At 44.3% G+C, this 22,280-nt stretch overlaps 1 protein-coding gene across 1 annotated transcript in view; it reads right to left on the bottom strand.

The window, feature by feature from the left end:
* APBB1IP (amyloid beta precursor protein binding family B member 1 interacting protein) overlaps positions 1-12,334 on the bottom strand; it is a 123,194-nt gene extending 110,860 nt beyond the window's left edge. The window contains exon 1 of the mRNA XM_054725701.1: positions 12,158-12,334. The gene's annotated coding sequence lies outside the window, so the exon portion shown is untranslated. The remainder of the gene's footprint in view (positions 1-12,157) is intronic.
* Positions 12,335-22,280: the final 9,946 nt, after the last annotated feature.

The raw sequence follows: 22,280 nt of genomic DNA on the forward strand, positions 1-22,280 counted from the left end.
ATTAGATAATATATCATTATAGCTTTAAAATATATTATTATGTTGCTGTTATAACAGTTCTTTTGATATATGCTTTGCATATCAAGTATTATCTATATTATGAATTATATTCATAATTCTGTGCATGTCTCTAGTCTTTATACTCTTCAAAAAAAATTATCTTTATTGTTGAAAGAATTACAGATGCCCTTTTTTTCCCCCTCAGTGACCCACTCCACCCCAAACCTGCCTCCTCCAAGCCTTCATTGTACTATTGTCTATGTCCATGGGTTATGCATATATGTATATAAGTTCTTTGATTAATCTCTTCCCACCCCCATCACACCCCCTTTCTCCCTTCCCTCTGAGATTCTTCAGTCTGTTCCATGCTTCTGTGTCTCTGGATCTATTTTGTTCATCGGTTTATTTTGTTCATTAGATTCCACATCTGAGTGAGATCACGTGATACTTGTTTTTCTCAGACTGGGTTATTTCACTTAGCATAATACTCTCCAGGTCCTTCCATGCAGTCTCAAAGGGTAAGAGATCCTTCGTTTTTATTGCTGCATAGAATTCCATTGTGTGAATGTACTAAATCATTTTTATCCACTCATCTACTGATGGGCACTTGGGCTGTTTTTAAATTTATACTTTCTTGATGGCATTGTTTACAATTTTTTAATTCCTAAAGGACTCCTTTCCCTCCCCTCCCCCCCCAACACCAAATCCAAATGCACATTCAATTAGAATATACTCACTGAATCATTTGTGCAAATGTACGCAGCAGTGAGCCAGGCAATATGATAAAAATGAAAAAGAAACTGTAGCACCAAGTACTATCCTATTATAATCCAGGAGCAACCCTCATGGATTTGGGGCAAATTGCTCCTGCAAAGAACTGACTCCACCCAAACTGGTTTAGATCCATAGAAAAATTATTGATTAACCTGGCATGGAAATTAACCCTTGACTTAAAACACACACACACACACACACACACACACACACACACACCAAAATACACCTCCAAACCTCAAGAACCCCAAAGAGCTGAATCACCAGATACAGAGTGAAATTCATCTTCCAGAAGTGTATGTGTCTTACATTTTATGTGTTTTTATGTTTTACATGACTGTTACAATGTAACTTTACTAAGTTGAACTAAAAATCCCCAAACACATTTTTTATGGTGATACATTCATAGTACTTAAATCACACTCCATATTTATATTTCAATTAACTAAGCAATATCCTGTTTTTCTCTGCATCTTTGCCTCTAGGTAAAGAATCTGAACCTCCTGCAACACTGGCTGGCTGTCCCCGCAGGTTCCTGAGCAACATGAATGATGCTGTGCTGTGTGACAACCAGCCAAAACCAAAATTATTCTCTTGTCCCTTCATAATGTGGGGTCAAATTGTGGAGGGCCATTCCAGGCCCTTCCCTGTCACTGTCCACCACGGACAACTGCCCTGAGGCCTCTCCCAAGAGTGATCAGGAGCTGTACTGTAGCCTAGAGGGACCTTGGCAGGTTCCATGGCCAGGTCGGTAGGCTGTCTGAGCACTCTTGGTCTAAAGCAGTGGTCGGCAAACTGCGGCTCGCGAGCCACAAGCGACTCGCGAGCCGTGGATGCCGCTCTATTGACTAATGAGTTTGCCGACCACTGGGATAGGGGCTTAATCACAAGGAACAATAACAGCCTATAATTCTTCAAGAATCAAGAGTCTAGGTCAGTGGTCGGCAAACTCATTAGTCAACAGAGCCGCAGTTTGCCAATCACTGGTCTAAAGTGTTTAAATACAAATTATGGAAAGTCCTGTCAATCAGAAAAAGGCAGACAGGAGGTGAAGGAGTGAGTGACAGGGAGGCCAGCACTTCTGGTCAAGGAGCAGAGGCTACATGATCCATGGCCTTTATTTTGTGGTGTGTACAAGTCATTGTGGCATCTCAGCTAGCCAGAAGAGCTGATCAGAGCAAACATTTGCAGACTGAGTTCATCCACAACCCACCCCCACAAACCAGTCCAAATTCATCAACATCTTCCTCTCATTAAACCTTTACTTACAGTGAAAGCAGTTTATTTTTCTTCCAATATACACACCATGTGTATGTCCTCTGCTATTTCTCCCATTTTTCTCCACTCACATTAGTCCTACCCACTACTCAAGGTCAGCTTAAGGCTCACTGATGGACCCTGAAGAATTATCCTTGTCTGAAATCCGGTAGCAGCTGTGTTAGGATCGCTAATTTGACAGTTCACAAGATGCCTTATAGTTTATCTGTCCTTTTATATTATTTTTGTCTCCTCAACTATTTTGAGAGGGGCAAAATTTACACCTCAGCTCTCTTAAGTACTCAGCATAGTGCCATGGTTGGCATTAGAACTCAATATATGCCAGCTCATAGTAATATGCATTAGCATTGTCTGGCCAGCGTGGCTCAGTGGTTGAGCATCAAACTATGAAGTAGGAGGTCACGGTTTGATTCCCAGTCAGGGCCCATGCCCTGGTTTCGGGTTCAATCCCCAGTGTGGTGCATGCAGGAGGCAGCTAATCAAATATTCTCTCTCATCATTGATGTTTCTCTCTCTCTCTCCCACTTCCTTCCCCTCTGAAATCAATAAAAATGTATTAAAAATGTATTAGCACCTACTTTAGAATAAGAATAGTAGGAGTTATAAATATAGAACAGCTACTACAGGTCAAACACCTATAATATCTCATTTAATTATCAAAACCATTCTATAATGTGGTGACATTATTCTAACTTTATAGTTTATAAAACTCAGACCAAGAAAAGTTAAATAATTCATGTGAGTTCATGTGAAGTGTGGAATGGACTGTGCCCAGTTCTAACTCAAACGCCTATGCTCACAGTCACCATGCGACATTGCCTTCTGAAAACATGGATTGTGATTAGGAAGAGGTGGAAAGTGGCAGCTACTTTGCTCATACTGATGTTACAGTGTCTACGTGTCCATATCTAATATGGTTGGGTCTGTCTTTCACATCACACTGTGAGTTGAGGTGTGGAATCTTATATTTTCACCCAACTGTGTGACACCATGTACTTGGCAAATAAATTTAGCTGCTGAGTGATCCTGAGCAAGTTACTCAACCTCTCTGTAGGCTTCATTTCATCATCTGTAAAATGGTGATGAAAATAGTCCCTACCTCACAGGGATATGTTGGTGCCTATAAAGTGATTAGTGTCTGGCACATATAAAATGATATTAGTGATACTAATCTCAGCTATTATTGTAATCATCATTATCGTTTTTATTACTACACTAGAGGCCCAGTGCATGAAATTCATGCACTGTGGGCGAGGGAGGGGACCCTCAGCCCAGCCTGCATCCTCCTGCAACCCAGGACCCCTTGGGGATGAGGGCAGTGGGCCTAAGCCGGCAGTCAGATATCCTTAGCGCTGCCGTGGAGGCAGGGGAGGCTCCCACCACCGCCGCTGTGCTTGCCAGCCATGAGCCTGGCTTCTAGCTGAGCAGCACTCCCACTGTGGGAGCCCACTGACCACCAGGGGGCAGCTCTTGCGTTGAGCATCTGCCCCCTGGTGGTCAGTGTGCATCATAACAACCAATGGTTCTGCCATTTGGTTGATTTGCATATTAGCTTTTTATTATATAGGACTAGAGGCTTGGTGCACGAAATTCGTACACAGGGGTGTGTGTCCCTCAGCCCAGCCTGTACCCTCTCCAATCTGGGACATCCCTCTCACATTCCAGGACTGCTAGTTCCCAACTGCTCACCTGTCTGCCTTCCTGATTGCCCCTAACCGCTTCTACCTGCCAGCCTGATCAGCCCCTAACTGCCCTCCCATGCAGGCCTGGTCACCCCTCACTGCCCTCCCCTGCAGGCCTGGTCCCCCCATCTGCTCTCCCCTGCAGGCCTGGGTCCCCAACAAACTGCCCTTCCCTGCAGGCCCAGTGCCCACAACTTCCCTCCTCTGCCAGCCTGGTCACCCCTAACTGCCCTCCCCTGCAGGCCTGATTGCCCCCAACTGCCCTCCCTTTGCAGGCCTTGTCCTTCCCAACTGCTCTCCCCTGCTGGCTATCTTGTGGTGGCCATCTTGTGTCCACATGGGCAGCCATCTTGTGTTGGGGTGACAGTCAATTTCCATATTACTCTTTTATTAGATAGGATAGAGGCCTGGTGCACAGGTGGGGGCCAGCTGGTTAGCCCTGAAGGGTATCCCGGATCAGGGTGGGGGTTCCCTTGGGGTTTGGGGTGGCCTGGACAAGGGGCCTGTGGTGGTTTGCAGGCTGGCCACACCTCCTGGCGACCCAAGTGGAGGCCCTGGTATCTGGGATTTATTTATCCTCTGTAATTGAAACTTTGTAGCCTTGAGTGGAGTCCAGGGCCAGCCTGAGTGTGTGGGAAGCTTGTCTTCCTCCATTGCTGGGGAAACCCAAGCCTCCTGCTCGCTCCGTGGCCACAGCCATCTTGGTTGGGTTTATTTGCATACTTGCTCCTGATTGGCTGGTGGGGATGACTTGTGGTTGTAGTGGAGGTACAGTCAACTTGCATATTACTCTTTTATTAGATAGGATTACTCCTCTAAAATCAGAAGTGGAGACAAATGTCAGTCACTTACTTGTACCCACACAAGAGACACACATATTCCCAAGTCTATACTGGTTAGTTATTTCTGTCTGCTGCATTTCTGTGTACATGGACAGTGAGTTGGACTTACATTTTTTTTTGTCGACCAGGCATATTTTTAAAGACTAAGATGTGGGAAGGACATCTAGAAACACTAGAACAGAGATTCTTAACCATTCTGAACAAGAGAGGAATAGGATCAGAATGTCTCTGAGACTGTTCAGACCATACCCATGGCTCCTCCAACTACACATTCCAAACCTTATCACAACCCCTTCTCCAAAGAAAAGGTGTTTCTGGAGCTGGGAACCAGTGCAAAGAGAATTGTTGTAGATGAGGGGATGCTATTCTTCTGAACTAGTAGGTGGAACCAAAAAAAAAAAAAAAAAAAAAGGTTAGGGCAACAGATCACATTTTGCCGGATGTGGGTTTATGACATGTAGCTCTACCATTTAGTTCCCTTCTTTGTTAGTCCCTGTTAGTATGAGGTGGAATCCAACAATTAGTGCAGAGGGAGCAGGGGAGAGAGAATGAAAAGTAAGCAATGACAACTGGAGGTTGTTTGTTTTTGTTGCGAGAAGGCTAATAAAGCATTCTGGGTATAGGTTTAAACATGAATTAAAATTGGGTTCCAGCAACAGGCCTCATACCAATAGAAAATTATTTCATAATTTATCTAGTATCTTCCATGCAGTTGAATAATAAACACATAGTTAGGATACAATATTGGTGCAATTTTCTAGAGTTGCACTGCCCACTGGGTTTGGAAGATTTAATGTAAAAAAAAAAGAACAAAAGAGGTCATCAATAATTTTCATAATACTTAAATTTAATGTAATTTATTATAAATAATATCAATTAAATGATCATTTTGGATATATATTAAATAAAGGTTATTGCTAAGATTAATGTCACTTGTGTCTTTTTTCTCTTTTTAATGTGGCTTCTTGAAAATGTTGAGTTATCCCTGTTGTGTGCATTACATTCCCATTGGAGAGTGCTGCTCCAGGGTGCTCCAGTTTTGTTATGACAAGTGCCTAAGCATTTGACTCAAATATGATGATTGTGGTGACTGTACCATATGAATATAATCTGAATATTAATAACCAATCTGAACATTACTAACAGGGGAAGCAAAGCTTTCCACACATCCTGGCTGGGCCCAGGCCTCCACTTAAGGCTACAAAGTTTCAATTATAGAAGGTGAATTAACTGCCACAGAAATGGCTGCCGGCCAGAGGGAGCAGCAGGCTTGGTTCCGCTCCAGGCTACAAAGTTTCAATTGTAGAAGGAAAATAAATTCCAGATACCAGGGCCTCTGCTTGGATTGCCAGGGGGCGTGGCTGGCCTGCAAACCACCACAGGCCCGTCACTCAGGCCACCCCACACCCCAAGGGAACCCCCACCTGATCCGGGACACCCTTCAGGGCAAACCAGCTGGCCCCCACCCCTGTACCAGGCCTCTATCCTATCTAATAAAAGAGTAATATGCAGATTGATCATCACTGCAACACATAATATAGCTGCCCCCAGGTGGTCAAAGATCCTGCCCCCATGTGGACACAAGATGGCCACCACAATATGGCCAGCAGGAGAGGGCAGTTGGGAGGCACCCGGCCTACAAGGGAGGGCAGTTGAGAAGGACCAGGCCTGCAAGGGAGGGCAGTTGGAGGTGATCAACCCTGCAGGAGAGGGCAGTTAGGGGTGACCAGGCCGGCAGAGGAGGGAAGTTGGGGGCAAATGGCTGGCAGCAGAGTGGTTAGGGGGTAATCAGGCTGGCAGGCAGAAGCAGTTAGGGGCAATCAGGAAGGCAGGCAGGCAAGCAGTTGGGAGCCAGCAGTCCTGGATTGCGAGAGGGATGTCCGACTGCCTGTTTAGGGACCCGACTGCCCACCGGGATCGGGCCTAAATGGACAGTCGGACATCCCTTGAGGGGTCCCATATTGGAGAGGGTACAGGCTGGGCTGAGGGACAACCCCCCTCTGTGCACGAATTTCGTGCACCAGGCCTCTAGTTATATATAATAAGCAAATAGTTACTACCAATTGATGCATCATATCCACATCCAAAAGTGAATTTCTGTTGTCTCTCCCCCAACAGCCCCATGTTGATGACAATTCCATCGTTCCAGGTGTTTTGGTCAAAAGCTTTGACTCCTCTTTCCCTCACTCTGCACATCATCCACTCTGTCAGGAGATCCTGTTGGTTCTACCTTAAAAAATATGCTGATTCCCAAAGCTTCCTAATGGGTTCCTTGTTTTCATCCTTGCTCCTGCCAGTGTATTCTCAAGCAGTGGAGGTGAGACTTTTAAATGTCAGGCAGATCAGGTTTACTCCTCTTCTCAGAATCCCACAGTAGTCCCTCAATTTCAATCTGAGTAAAAGCTAAGGATTTTTAAATGTCCTACAAGACCCTATAAGATCTGCCACCTCTTCACTTTCCTATTACCCCTCCAGCCACATCTCTTGTTACTCTCTTCCTGCTCACTTACCTTCAGCCTCATGGGCCTCTGTGTTCCCCAAATATACCAGGCATAACCCTGCCTTACAGCTTTGGCACGGCTGTTTCCTCTGCTTGGAACAGTTCCCTCAGGGAGCCTCTTAACTTCTTTAAACCTTTGGTCAAATCATATCTTCTCTGTGAGAGCAAGCCTTACCAACTTCTATAATATCATAACTTTATTTAGCTCAACTTTGTCTTTGTGATAGCACTTTTAATTTACTAATATCTATAATTTTTACTTATTTATTATGGTTATTGAGTACTAGAAGCCCGATGCACGAAGATTCGTGCAAGAATGGGCCTTCCTTCCCCTGGCTGCCGGTGCCACCTTCGCTCCAGCCAGAGCCGCCTTTTCACCTTCCCATGCTTCCCAGAGGCCCAGAGCAGCTGGGGTGGTGCAGAACACCTGCGTTGTCAACATGGCAACGATGCAAGTGTCCTGCCCCGCCCCCAGCTGCTTGGCGCCTGCATATGCAAATTAACCCACCATCTTTGTTGGGTTAATTTGCATACTCATGCCTGATTGGCTAGTGGGTGTTGTGAAGATACAGTCAATTTGTATTTTACTCTTTTATTAGTATAGATTGTCAGTGCCTCCTCACTAGAATATAAGCTCCACAAATGCAGAGCTCTTTGTCTCTTCTGTTTTCAACATGTCCCATGCACCTAGAACAGTGCTTGGCAAATATCTTTAGAATGATCAAATTGTATTTATTTTATTTATTTATATATATACTTTATTGATTTTTTACAGAGAGGAAGGGAGAGGGAGAGAGAGTTAGAAACATTGATGAGAGATAAACATTGATCAGCTGCCTCCTGCACAACCCCTACTGGGGATGTGCCCACAAGCAAGGTACATGCCCTTGACAGGAATCAACCTGGGACCCTTCAGTCTGCAGGCTGATGCTCTATCCACTGAGCCAAACCAGTTAAGGCTCAAATTGTATTTAAAGTAGAAATCTAAGTACTATGGAAAAAGTAGCAGTTCCTAAATTCCATATTCTTTATTACACTTAAAAGTTACTAGAGGCCCAGTGCATGATTTAGTCATGCACCTGGTGCACCAGCTGGCTGTCTGTCCTCTGGTGCACCAGGCCTTTCGAAAGCCTCCGGCGCGGAGGAGGCTTTCGAAAGGCCTTGTGCCTGAGTGGACAGACAGACAGCTCCCCCGCTTTGGCTTTCGATCGCGGGGGAGCTGGCTGTCTGTCCTCTGGCGCACCAGGCCTTTCGAAAGCCTCTGGCGCGGCGGAGGCTTTCCGAAGGCCTTGTGCCTGAGTGGACAGACAGACAGCTCCCCCGCTTTGGCTTTCGATCGCGGGGGAGCTGGCTGTCTGTCCACTGGCGCACCAGGCCTTTAGAAAGCCTCCAGCGCAGCCATGGCGAAGACGCTGAGCAGACGCTGAGCTTGCGGCGCCACTGGCAGGTTTCGTACAGGAGGCAACCAATTGATGTTTCTATCTAAAATCAATGAAAACATATCCTTGGGTGAGGATTAAATAAAAAAAGAGCACTAATAAGGCAAGTTATTTGCTTCATTATCTTCCTTTAATCTTCCCTTCCCTGACCCCACAGAAAGGTCCATGTTTTTCCATCATTTAAGTCCATATCCCTAGTATAGCACCTCCAGAGCTGATATCAGACTGACTCAGCTGAAAGGTCAACTGTGCTTCCGACTCCCTGTGTAATCTTCTTAACCTCTCCGTGCTTTCATTTTTTCAATAGTATAAGCCCAGGATGGGGGGACTAATGAAATGATGCATCTAAATTAGTTAGTGCAAGTCTGGTACAGCATATAAGCTATAATTATTATTTACTATTACCATCTGACTGCGTTGACAAAAAATAAAGAAAAAAGCTCTTATGAGTCTTAATGGTTCAAGTGCATAGTCAATGTTCATGTGAAGCATCCATCTTATATAAAAACTGCTGTTTAAAATTTTAACCCTGCTATTTGGCTTCTGCAAATGCTTGCTTGCTTAAATAATAAGGAAAATAAGACTACTCCCATTTCAGAGAGACCATTAAACCTTCCCCAGATGAAGTTATCAGTGCTGGCACTAGGCCAAGCCTTTGGTTGAGGTCTCAAAGCCCCAGCACATAGGGGCTCTTTAAGAACTTGCAAAGGGGGCCGGAACAGAACCCCATATTTGGGAGACAAAGAGGGTAAAAAGGTATAAATACAGGAAACTTCCTGTGTGACGGGGCCCAGAATTTGAGAGACATTTTCCTCTGGGCCCACGTGTAACAATAACAACAATAATAATAGTACTACTACTACTACTACTAATAATAATAATTGTAACTCCATCTCTCTAAGTGTTGCTTGGTTCTTCTCTGGTTTTCTGTAACACATGAAATGTTTGCAAACTGGGTCATGAATTCAAGCTTCAGAAGACACACACAGAGGAGTGGAGCTTTGGTGTGGTGTGTCACCTCTGCCTGCTCATGTCTCAGGGTTGGTGCCCACAGGGCCAGCTGCCCTTGTGACATTGTGATGGGACAACCCAGAGGTGGGACTGACACAGTTTCTGTACTTTTAGCAAACACGTGTGGAGTCCTAACTCTGGTGCCAGGAATGTGGCGAGGCGATAAGGAAGCAGTGGTGGCAGGTCACAGCCTCTAGTCCTGGAAGCGGTCCTCAGGCCCTGACTTGTCACATCTCATGTACAGTCTAGCTCCTCAAACTGCTTATAGCTCATTAAATGCCAAACCTTAGTGCTGCTATCCTCTCTTCTCGAAAGAAATCTAATTGGTGCTTTTATAAATATATAGCAGTTTCTATAATACATATAAACCAATTTACTATGAAACCAATATACCAATGCCTTACATCCTGGCATTTATTATGTACTCAAATGTATAACAAATACTTAAACTTTAAGTTACTTGCCAGTTAGGATGACAGGATTAATATAAAATATGTACATATTTTCCACACTAAAATATTAATTATGTTAATAAGGATTGTTGTATTTTTAGGTGAGAATTACTAAGATCATTCTATTGCCTATAAATCAATGCATGAGGTTCTATAAAATTGATTTTGGTGTGATAGACTATAAAATGCAAACTTAATTTATTATAATATTTGTGGAATCACTAAAAGTGTTCAGTATAAAAATAATTAAATAAGGTTGAGGAGTATTAGAAATAAGTGAAAATAATAATGCTTTTTGAAAGTAGGATGGTTAAAAAATTCAAAGTGACATATTAAACAGTCATTTATAGCAATGAATTTTATAAAAAGCTTACTGGAAGAATAATATGAAGATATCTAGAAAATTTTATTTTTAAGTGAAAAAAGGCAAAAAAAAGTGGGCAATTAGTATACATTCTTAGGATATAAAAATACAGAAAATGTAATGGATACTAACATCACTTAATAAGTATTGTGTTTAAGATTTAAAGTAACTAAATCATAAAGTCATCCATATTACAAAGTTATATTTCTAAAGAAATAACAATTGAAGAATTTTGAAATCTAATATTGATGTGCCCAAACTTGGGCACATCAACTCAGTGTTTCAACAGAACAGAAATTTGCCATCAATAGGCCAGAAATTGACTATATTCAGGGAAACAAAAGGCCTTCAAAGTACTGATAGTTCAGAATCTAACAAAATCTGTTATCATTATTATTTTCTGCATTCTTTTTGGTTAGTGATCAGCAATTCCAACTTTATCAACATTCCAGACAGGACAAATTCAAAGAATTATAGCAATTCCCTATTTAAATGACACATAATGTCGTGCAATAATCTCACTTTACTGGTAAATTATCTCAGGTCCAGAGAGGTTAAAGCAACTTATTTAAGGTCACACTTGTTCTAGTTAAAGGCAGAGATGAACCCAAGTCTCCCAAATACCCAGAAAAGACACAAATATTAAAAATATTGTAAAAATTATTACATACTGTTGGTCTGAAGATGACGTTAAATTTCTTTGACCTTTCACCACATTTAACAGGCAGGAAATACCATTTGGAAAACATGACAGCTTTCTTAGTGGAACCTCCATTGATTTTACCAGCCAGCATTACTGTTAGAACGCCCATGTGCCGTTCCAGTATTTCAGTGAGGCCAGAGGAAAATTGCCACTGGGGGTTCATGCAAGGGGACAAAGGCTCTCTTTCCGAAATTTCCATTCAAAGGCCTAGACTTTAAAGTTAGAAGTAGCCTAGCACCCTTGCCTTGTTTAAGCCACATTATACCACCAGGAACAATACCCTGGGGAGTAATAAACTCATGTGCCCTTTCCCTCTATGTTACTTACTTTCCTCTGCTACTCTATTTCTATTTCTCTTTCTCTAAGGGACACATTACATGTTCTTTTGGAACCCCTTTGCTGTGAATGTCTAGGAACAGCACAGTTATCCTTCCACATGGTATGAATAATAAGAAACACCTCCCCAGAGGAAAATGAGAGGTACACTGAGCAGAGTTTTCAGTGGAACCCCTGCGCTGAGGCCCTCCAGGATATAAGGCATCTTACTCATTCCCTTCATGCTATAAAACCACACTCTGGACATTAATTTCCAAGCCACATTACAAACCTCTGCCTGGTGTCCATATTTTCCCCTCTATCTTAGTTTAAGACGAAAAGGACAATAATTCGGAAGAAAGGTTATTTTTAAAAAGAAGAAACAGTTGTCTGAAAGTTTTCAAGGAAGGAACCTCAAATTCTACAGGACTTGCATTTAATCTACAGCGCCCAGAAATGCCCAGGAATCCCTTCCAGTAGACGGGGCTTCTGGACCTGGGGCATATTCCTCTTGGTTCCTACTGGGAACTTGTAGCAGTTTTCTGGGCAGGAAAACAGTCAAATCTGATGAAACCAGGCGCGGGGAAGGCCAGCCTCAGCCCCAAACGCCCTGGGGCTGGGTCAAGTGGGGACATCAGTGGTGGGACCCTGGGGAGCCGGTCCAAGAGGGGGTGGGGGCTCCCCCTCAGGAAAGCTGGGTCGGGCCTGGGACCCAGGGTCCTGAACCAAGGTGAGGTGACTTCCCCAGGGTCCAGGCTGCAGCTCCCATTGCTCCCAGGCCGGCTGGCATCGCTTACCTCCAAGGCTGTACGGGGACCTGGCGGGGGTGCGGGCAGGGCACGGGGTCGGCCTCAGGACACTGTAGGGGAATGCGACGAAGTGCACTAGGCTGCACCGGGCTCAGGTCTGCAGCCTCAGGGAGGAAGTGGTGTCAGCCCTGCCCTTCCCCCGCCGCGCGCAGACGTGGGGCGCTTGCGGCTGCTTTGCATGAGGTGCAAGGGGGGCGCCTGGTTGGAGACTCAAGCAGAGAAACACGGATGGAGCACGACTGTGAAAAGTCGGGGCTGATCTGTCCTCATTGCATTTGTACCTCATTTCCTCTTACTTGCACTGCACTGCAACCTTGATAACCCCGAGGAAAGAGGTGTTGTTATTGTTGTTTGTTTGCTGTTTTTAAATTCTGGTAAAGCTGTGCCTTCCTGGCTCATCCCTCCCTTACTTGCGCCAAGCGCCCCCTCTTCTAAGGAGTGTCCTCTGGAGAATTGACCTTCTTTGTCGCCTCAGTATATTAGTGGAAACTGGCAAAGGGATTTGGGGCCAGAAGACAGCTGGATAGGAGCCCAAGAACCGGATTTCTTTCAAAACCGTCTTTCTAAGTGTTTATTTCAGTGCTTTCTGTGCTTCCTCTTTCGGGCCAGTTGTGCAAAGGCCTCTTCCTGGCAGTGCGCATTCCGCCCCCAGGGCACGCAGCTCCGCAGTGCGCAGTGCGAGAGGGACCCGCGCATTCCACCAGACAGGCTGTTCCCTCAGTTCAGCTGACTTTGTAAGAACCCAGCAGTGGCTGGAGGGACTGGAGTAGGGGTGGGGACAGGTGCACTCAGCAGAGGCCATTACTTAAGGATCAGATTGACAACCTTCTCACCCCCAAAGCTTAACCACACTCAGATGGCAGGTGAGGCTGTAACCTCTCACACATTTGGTGGAAATCTAAAATAGTAATGGCATGAGCACTGCGGGTGGGGGTGGGAGTGCTGTTAGGCAATTGCTACTTAATTTACATATGGAAGTACCCTTTGACCCAGAGATCACACTTCTAAGAATGTATTACAAAGAATCAGTGATGAAAAGTGGTAATGCATATGCACAGGGCCTTTCTGGGCCCTCCTACTTTTATTTTATTTTATTTTTCATTTTTTTATTAAGGTATTATATGTGTACATATCTTACCATTGGCCCCCCCACCCCACACCCATACATGCCCTCACCCCCGAGTTTTGTATCCATTGGTTATGCTTATATGCATGCATACAAGTCCTTCGGTTGATCTCTTATCTCCGCCACCTCTCCCTAACCTTCCTGCTGTAATTTGACAGTCTGTTTGATGCTTTACTGTCTCTGTATCTATCTTTTTGTTTATCAGTTTATAACTAGAGGCCCGGTGCACGAAATTCGTGCATGTGTGTGTGTGTGTGTGTGTGTGTGTGTGTGTGTGTCTCAGCCCAACCTGCACCCTCTCCAATCTGGGATCCCTTGGGGGATCTAGGACTGCTGGCTCCCAACTACTTGCCTGCCTGCCTTCCTGATTGCCCCTAACCGCTATGCCTGCCAGCCTGATAACCCCCTAACCACTTCCCTGCCAGCCCCTGATACCCCGGTCACCCCCAAATGCCCTCCCTTGCATATTCCCTCTTTATTAGATAGGGTCTTTTCTTTAGCATATTGGACAGTCCTAACTGTTTTGGCTCAGCGGATGGATGAAGCATTGGCCTGCAGAATGAAGGGTCCCAGGTTCGATTCTGGTCAAGGGCATGTACGCTGGTTGGGGGCACATACCCAGTGGGGAGTGTGCAAGAGGCAGCTGATCAATGTTTCTCTCTCATAGATGTTTCTAGCTCTCTATCCCTTTCCCTTCCTCTCTGTAAAAAATCAATAAAATATATATTATAAAAAAAAGAAACATTTAAGATTCCTCCATATCTGCCTGGCTGGTGTGACTCAATGGTTGGGACCTCAGGCAGCCACTGCTGGCAGGGGATGGGGCCCTGGCCAGGCTGAGACCCCTGCCCAGGCTGCCATCTCAGCCTGGCTGTGGATAGCCCGGTGGGGGTGTGCGTCTCCAGCCCAGGCTGCCTTCACTGGCCTGAAGATAGCTTGGTGGGGGTGCACCACCCTGCCGCTGCTGCTGGCTGGGTGATCATGAAGTTGGGTGCCCGGCCCTGCAGGAATGAGACCCCAGCCCAGGCAGCCACCTCGGCCAGGGATCATGCGGCTTGGGTGCCAGGCCCTGCAGGTCTGAGACCCCAGCCCAAGCTGTCCTCATGGCCAGGGGATCCTGCGGCTTGGGTGCAGGGCCCTGGTGGTCTGAGACCCCAGCCCAAGCAGCTCGGCTTGGGGGCGAGGTCCTGGCGGCCTGAGACCCCCAGCCCAAGCCTGTGCGGCTTGCCAGGGATCACTCGCGGGGATAGGGGGCATGGCCTGGTGGCCTGAGACCCCAGCCCGAGCCGGCGTGGCTTGCGAGCCATCGCGCGGCTTGGGGGCGAGGCCTGGCGGCCTGAGACCCCCCAGCCCAAGCCTGTGCGGCTTGCCAGGGATCACTTGCGCGAATTGGGGATGTGGCCCTGGCAGCCTGAGACACCCCCAGCCCAAGCCGGCTCGGCTTGGGGGCGAGGCCTGGCAGCCTGAGACCCCCAGCCCAAACCGGCATGGCTTGCGAGCCATCACATGGCTTGGGGGCGAGGCCTGGCGGCCTGAGACCCCCAGCCCAAACCGGCATGGCTTGCGAGCCATCACATGGCTTGGGGGCGAGGCCTGGCGGCCTGAGATCCCCCAGCCCAAGCTGGCTCAGCTTGCAGGGATCACTCTCGAGTCTCCGCTCCCAGCTCCTCCTGCCAGCGCGATTGGCCACCTGGAGTCCCGCCCCCTTGCCTCCTGCTGGCCCAATCGTGGGCATAGTGGAGTGATGGTTAATTTGCATACTTCCCTTTTATTATGTAGGATATTCTTTATTATCCATAAATGAGTGAGATCATGTGGTATTTTTCTTTCATTGACTGGCTTATTTCACTTAGCATAATGTTCTCCAATTCCATCCAGGTTGCTGCAAATGGTAAGAGTTGCTTCTTTTTTACGGCAGCATAATATTCCATTGTGTAGATGTACCATAGTTTTCTGATCCAGTCATCTGCTGATGGGCACCTAGGCTGTTTCCAAATCTTAGCTATTGTAAACTGTGCTGCTATGAACATAGGGGTGCATATATCCTTTTTATTGGTGTTCCCAGTTTTTTTAGGATATATTCCTAGGAGTGGGATTACTGGGTCAAATGCGAGTTCCATTTTCAGTTTTTTGAGGAAACTCCATACTGTTCTCCACAGTGGCTTCACCAGTCTGCATTCCCACCAGCAGTGCACGAGGGTTGCTTTTTCTCTGCATCCTTGCCAACACTTGTTGTTTGTTGATTTGTTGATGATAGCCATTCTGACAGGTGTGAGATGATATGGCATTGTCATTTTGATTTGCATCTCTCGGATAATTAGTGAGGTTGAGCATGTTTTCATGTGTCTCTTGGCCTTCCTTTTGTCTTCTTTCAAAAAGATTCTATTTAGGTCCGTTGCCCATTTTTTTATTGGATCATTTATCTTCCTTTTATTAAGTTGTATAAGTTACCTGTAGATGTTGTAGATTAAACCTTTATCAGTGATAACATTTGCAAATATGTTCTCCCATACAGTGGGGTTTCTTGTTGTTTTGTTGATGGTTTCTTTTGCTGTGAAAAAGCTTTTTAGTTTGATGTAGTCCCATTTGTTTATTTTCTCTTTAGCTTCCATTGCCCTAGGAGCAGTATCAGTGAAGAAGTTCTTTTGGCATATGTCTGAGATTTTGCTGCCTGTGGATTCCTCTAGTATTTTTATGGTTTCCCATCTTATGTTTAAGTCCTGTATCCATTTTGAGTTTATTTTTGTGTATGGCGTAAGTTGGTGATCTAGCTTCATTTTTTTGCATGTATCTGTCCAATTTTCCCAACACCATTTATTGAAGAGACTGTCTTTACTCCATTGTATGTTCATGCCTCCTTTGTCAAATATTAATTGAGCATAGTGATTTGGGTCGATATCTGGATTCTCTATTCTGTTCCATTGATCTATATGTCTGTTCTTGTGCCAGTACCAGGCTGTTTTGAGAACAATGGCTTTGTAATACAGCTTGAAATCTGGTATTGGGATCCCTCCGACTATTTTTCTTTCTCAGGATTGCTGTGGCTAGTCAGGGTATTTTTTTATTCCGGATAAATTTTTGGAGAGTTCTTTCTAGGTCTGTGAAATATGCCATTGGTATTTTAATGGGGAGTGCATTGAATCTGTAGATTGCTTTGGGTAGTATGGACTTTTTAATGCTGTTGATTCTACCAATCCGTGAACATGGTATGTTCTTCCATCTGTTTATGTCTTCCTCTATCTCTTTTTTCAGTGTCCTGTAGTTTTCTGTGTATAGGTCTTTTACCTCCTTGGTTAAGTTTATTCCTAGGTATCTTAATTTTTTTGGTCGATGGTAAATGGGATTGCTTTTTCAGTCTCTCTTTCTGTAAGTTCACCATTGGTGTATAAAAATGCCATAGATTTCTTGGCGTTAATTTTGTATCCTGCTACATTACCGATTTCATTTATTAAGTCTGTTAGTTTTTTGATGGAGTCTTTTGGGATTTTTATGTACAATATCATGTCATCTGCAAATAAGACAGCTTTACTTCTTCTTTTCCAATTTGGATGCCTTTTATTTCTTCTTCTTGTCTGATTGCAATGGCTAATACTTCCGGTACTATGTCATACAGGAGTGGTGAGAGTGGGCATCCCTGTCTTGTTCCTATTCTTAGGGGAAATGGTTTTAGTTTTTGCCCATTGATTATGATGTTAGCTGTGGGTTTATCATATATAGCTTTTATTATGTTGAGGTATGATCCTTCTATTCCCACCTTGTTGAGAGTTTTTATCAAGAAAAGGTGTTGGATTTTGTCAAATGCTTTTTCTGCATCAATTGATATGACTATGTGATTTTTATCTCTCAATTTGTTTATGTGATGAATCACGTTTATTGATTTGTGGATATTGTACCATCCTTGCATTCCTGGGATAAATTCTACTTGGTCATGGTGTATGATCTTTCTGATGTACTGCTGGATCCAATTTGCTAGAATTTTGTTGAGGATTTTGGCATCTATGTTCATGAGGGATATTGGCCTGAAATTCTCTTTCATTTTGTTGTCTTTATCTGGTTTTGGTATTAGGGTGATGCTGGCTTCATAGAAGGAGCTTGGAAGTGTTCCTTCCTCTTGAATTTTTTGAAATAATCTGAGGAGGATAGGTTTTAGTTCTTCCTTGAATGTTTGGTAAAACTCCCCTGTGTAGCCGTCTGGCCCCAGGCTTTTGTTTACCAGAAGCTTTTTGATGACTGCTTCAAATTCTTCCATAGTTATTGGCCTATTGAGCTGTTCTGATTCTTCCTGATTGAGTTTTGGAAGGTTATATTTTTCTAGGAATATGTCCATTTCCTCCAGGTTGGCCAGTTTGTTGGAATAAAGTTGTTCGTAGTATTCTGTAACAATCCTTTGTATTTCTATGGGGTTTGCTGTTGTTTCACCTCTTTCATTTCTGATTTTGTTTTTTTGGGTCCTCTCTCTTTGCTTCTTGGTGAGCCTGGCTAGAGGTTCATCAATCTTATTTATCCTTTCAAAGAACCAGCTCTTGGTTTTGTTGATCTTTTATGTTGTTTCTTTGGTCTCTATGTTGTTTATCTTCGCTCTGATCTTTATTATTTCCTTCCTTCTGCTTACACTGGGCCTTTCTTGTTGTTCTCTTTCTAACTCTTTGAGTTGTAGGGGTAGGTAATTTATTACCATTGTTTCTTGTTTTTTGCAGTAGGCTTGTAGAGCTATGAACTTCCCTCTCAAGACGGCTTTCGCTGTGTCCCATAGATTTTGGATTGTTATGTTTTCATTGTAATTTGTTGCCATGATGATTTTTATTTCTTCCTTGATATCTCTGGTAACCCAGTCATGGTTTAATAGCATGCTGTTTAGTCTCCATGTGTTAGATTTTTTTTGGATTGTTTTTATTGTAGTTGATTTCCAGTTTTATGCCACTGTGATCTGAGAAGACGCTTGATATGATTTCTGTCTTCTTGAATTTGAAGAGACTTTGCCTATGTCCCAGCATATGGTCTATCTTTAAAAATGACCCATGTGCACTTGAAAAGAATGTATATTCTGTGGCTTTGGGGTGAAATGTTCTGAAGATGTCAATTAATTCCATCTGGTCTAATGAGTCATTTAGGATTGATGTACTTTGCTGATTTTTTGTTTAGAGGATTTGTCCAATGGTGATAGTGGGGTATTAAAGTCTCCTACTATGATTGTATTACTGTCAATCTCTCCCTTGATATCCTCCAGGATGTTCCTGTATTTATGTATTTGGGTGCTCCTGTATTGGATGCGTATATGTTTACCAGAGTTATTTCTTATTGATGGATTTCTCCCTTTAGTATTATGAAGTGGCCTTCCTTATCTCTTGTTATGTCCTTCACTTTGAGATCTAATTTGTCGGATATAAATATTGCTACCCCAGCTTTTTTTTTTTCATTTCCATTTGCTTGGAAAACCTTTTTCCATTCCTTCACCGTTAATATTTTTTTCTGAGGTGGGCTTCTTGTAGACAGCAGATATATGGGTCTTGTTTTCTTATCCAATACGTTACCCTGTGTCTTTTGATTGGGGTATTTAGTCCATTTACATTTAAAGTTATTATTGATAGGTACTTATTTGTTGCCATTCTTATTCTTTACCTCTGTGTTCCTTCTTCACTTCCTATATTCTTTTTTACAGCAGACCCTTTAGCATTTCTTGCATTGCTGGTTTAGTGGTGATAAATTCCCGTAGCCCTTTTTTGTCTGTGAAGCTCCTGATTTCACCTTCAGTTTTGATTGATAGCCTTGCTGGGTACAGTATTCTTGGATTCAGACCCTTCCTTTGCATGACTTTGTATATTTCATTCCATTCCCTTCCGGCCTGATGAGTTTCTGTTGAGAAATCAGTTGCTAGTCTGATGGGGGTTCCTTTGTATGTAACTTTCTGTCTCTCTCTGGCCGCTTTTAAGATTCTTACTTTGTCTTTGGTGTTTGCCAATTTAATTATAATGTACCTTGGCGTTGGTCTTTTGGGGTTCAATTTGCTTGGGACTCTGTGAGCTTCTTGGATTTGTGTGGGTTTTTTGTTCCCTATATCGGGGAAGTTTTCTGTCATTATTTCTTCAAACAGGTTTTCTATTCCTTGCTCAGTTTCCTCTCCTTCTGGAACCCCTATTATGGAGATGTTGTTTTGTTTCATGTTGTCCCACAGTTCCCTTAGGCTCTCCTCCTGCTTTTTAATTTTTTTTTCTAGAAGCTGCTCTAATTGGGTATTTTCCCCCACCTTGTCTTCTAGCTCACTGATGCAGTCCTCTGCCTCTTCTAGTCTACTCTTGATGCTTTCTATTGAGTTCTTTACAGCAGCGATGTCATTTTTCATTTTTTCTTGGTTCTTCTTCATTTCCTCTTTGTTCTTACTCATATTGTCGAATTTGTCTTCCATTCTTTTCAGCCACCTTATGACCATTTCTCTGAACTCTTCCTCTGACATGTTGTTAGCCTCTATTTCATTTACTTCCTTTTCTGGTGATGCCTGCCTTTCTTTCATATGCGGGTTGTTTCTTTGTCTCCCCATGGTCTCTCTTCTCTGGATGTCTGGTTATATAGTTCTCTCTCTCCTTTCTGTGGTGGAGTGTAGACCTCCTCTGAAACTGCTTGTTTGTACCAATTGGGGACTGGTGTTCTGGGGCTCGCAGCTGTTTGGTGGTTGCCGCAGTTGCAAATTTTCAAGCTTCCGATAAGATCCACTTTCCCCTTCAAGATGGCGCAGTGTCCGCGTCCGAGCCGGTTGCTCTGAGAGGGAACCCAACCGCAGTGGGGGCTGCCCGATCAGGAGAACCTTATCCAGCAGTCCTCCATCTTCCCCTGGAGTTTAGCTGTCCTTTAACTCACCAACAAATAATCCCCGTGTGACCCTCAGCTGTTCCTTCTTTCTGCTCCGGGACAAGGCTGGGGACCCATATGTCTATTCTGCCACAATTTTTTTTTAAATTCTGGGCCCTCCTATTTTTAACAGCCAAGGACTGAATGGAAATAACCCCAGTGGCCTCGGGGAGGGAAGTCTCCTGAGAGAATGTGGGGAGATCTGAAAATACAGCAGTGGAAATCCATTATGATTTGTTAATAGTGTGGCAGTAACCTCATCTTCCCCTATACAGCTGTCTTCACATATTTCCATGTGGAGAGGTGGTGGAGACATAAAGATATAAATTAGACATATAAGTTAGGTAATTTCATAGTTTAGTCATTTAGTTAATGAGAAACTATTAAGCACCTACTCTTCTAAGAGCAACGAAAATAGTGAAGAAAATAATTAATTTTCTCATGGAAGGCACATTCCAGTTGGGAGAAAGTAGCTAATAAACAAATATTTAACAGGTCAAGTGTGAACAAAAATGTGACCACATGCTGAACCTGACAAGCTCAGGGGAGGTGCCTGGCAGCCCTTACAAACTCAGAGACCTTAAGTAACCACACAGTGTTATCAGTGGAAGTGGGTATCCCCTTCCCCACTGGGTGCTTGGAGTTGGGTCTTTATAATATCTGGAGAAAAATAAATTTCTGAGACTCACACAAGAGGCAGAGTGATTTATATCCCTGGGTTTGCAAAGTCCCTTTACCTTCCATCCAGGCCTGGAAAATGTGCAGCTGGGGACTCAGCAGAGCTTGAAACAGAGCCAGTGTGCAGAGTTTTCTTTCCATGGTGGAGCTGGGTCCTGCATAACATCAGGCTACTTGCAGTCCATTAGTCCATTGTGTGTGGGGTCCACATGGCCTTGGCCTATGTGGGCAAATGCAGGAGCATGAGAGTCCCACAGGCCAGGAGCGTGGGCCTAGCACGAGAGAGAACTCCTTTGTTTAGGTCAGTGTCTCAAATCTTCTCACACTTGCAGTGGCCACACCTACTCTAGCCAATGACCTATTCCCAGATGTTCCTGCCAGTCAAGCACCTTCCCTATTTCACAGAGACTTGACTGGGCATGCACCTACTCCTCCCCTGTGCGGTCTCCCCCTGCCATCTGCAGGGAATAGCCCTGGGAGTGTTAAATGGCAGTTTCCTGGTACAGCTGCATAAAAGACATGCCTATAAAATTTGGCCTTCCCTTTGCTTCTCTGATGCAAAAAGAAGCAGGCCATTTGATGGATGAGAACAGAAAATCCCAAAACCAAAAACATAACCTGAGAATTTAATGCACAGTAAAGTGACATTTTAAACTAGGCGAGAAAAGGTGGTTTGTGACAGGTGGATAGGCCATTTTAAAGAAAAGTTCTTACACATTATCACCATGCTCCAAAATAAATCTTGGATTGATTAAACATTTATTTGGGGGAAATAAAAGGTAAGTGTAAGAGGTGAGCCAAAGGGGAGATGAATGCAGAAAGGGGTTTCGTTTCATCAGGAGAACAGGCACTGGTTTCTCATAAATTAGCACTTGCAGACACGTATTGCCACAATCTCTGAAGCCATGAAAACATCTGTCTGTTCTTGCATCAGGTACATTCCCTGGCGGTTGGCTGGGGCACAGTGGGATGAGGAAGAGAAATAAACTGAGTCACACGGAGATTTAGAGTTGTTTTTTAGGAGAGTTTTCTGGGGGACCTGAGCTTGAGCATCCTGAAGTTCCACATCACCCTGGCCCTGGCCTTAGGCAAAGACTGCTTTTTCACTGGGCTGAGAAACCTTTGTAAGCATCTGGAAACACTTAGCCAACTCCCTGGGATGTTTGAACAGAACCACACCTGCCCACAGGCAGTTCCTGAGGTTTGAGAGGCTTGGGCCTTGGGCTTGGGCTCTGGCTGCCCTTGACCACGAGGCTCTGTGCACATGGGCAGTGATGTCAGAGGCTGTTGCTTGGTTACTATGATTCTGAGCTGGGAGATGCTAAACTTCCAAACTGCCAAACTGGCAAACTGCCCTACTGCCCTGCTTGAAGGCTGTGGCGCGAGGTGGTTGGCTAGAGAGCTAGTTTTGGGCTCAGAAGGCGTGAAAAGTGGAGGAAGGTGAGGCTTCTCTGAAGTCTAGAC

Source organism: Eptesicus fuscus, chromosome 2 (assembly GCF_027574615.1).
Source record: "Eptesicus fuscus isolate TK198812 chromosome 2, DD_ASM_mEF_20220401, whole genome shotgun sequence".
Taxonomy (NCBI): Eukaryota; Metazoa; Chordata; class Mammalia; order Chiroptera; family Vespertilionidae; genus Eptesicus; species Eptesicus fuscus.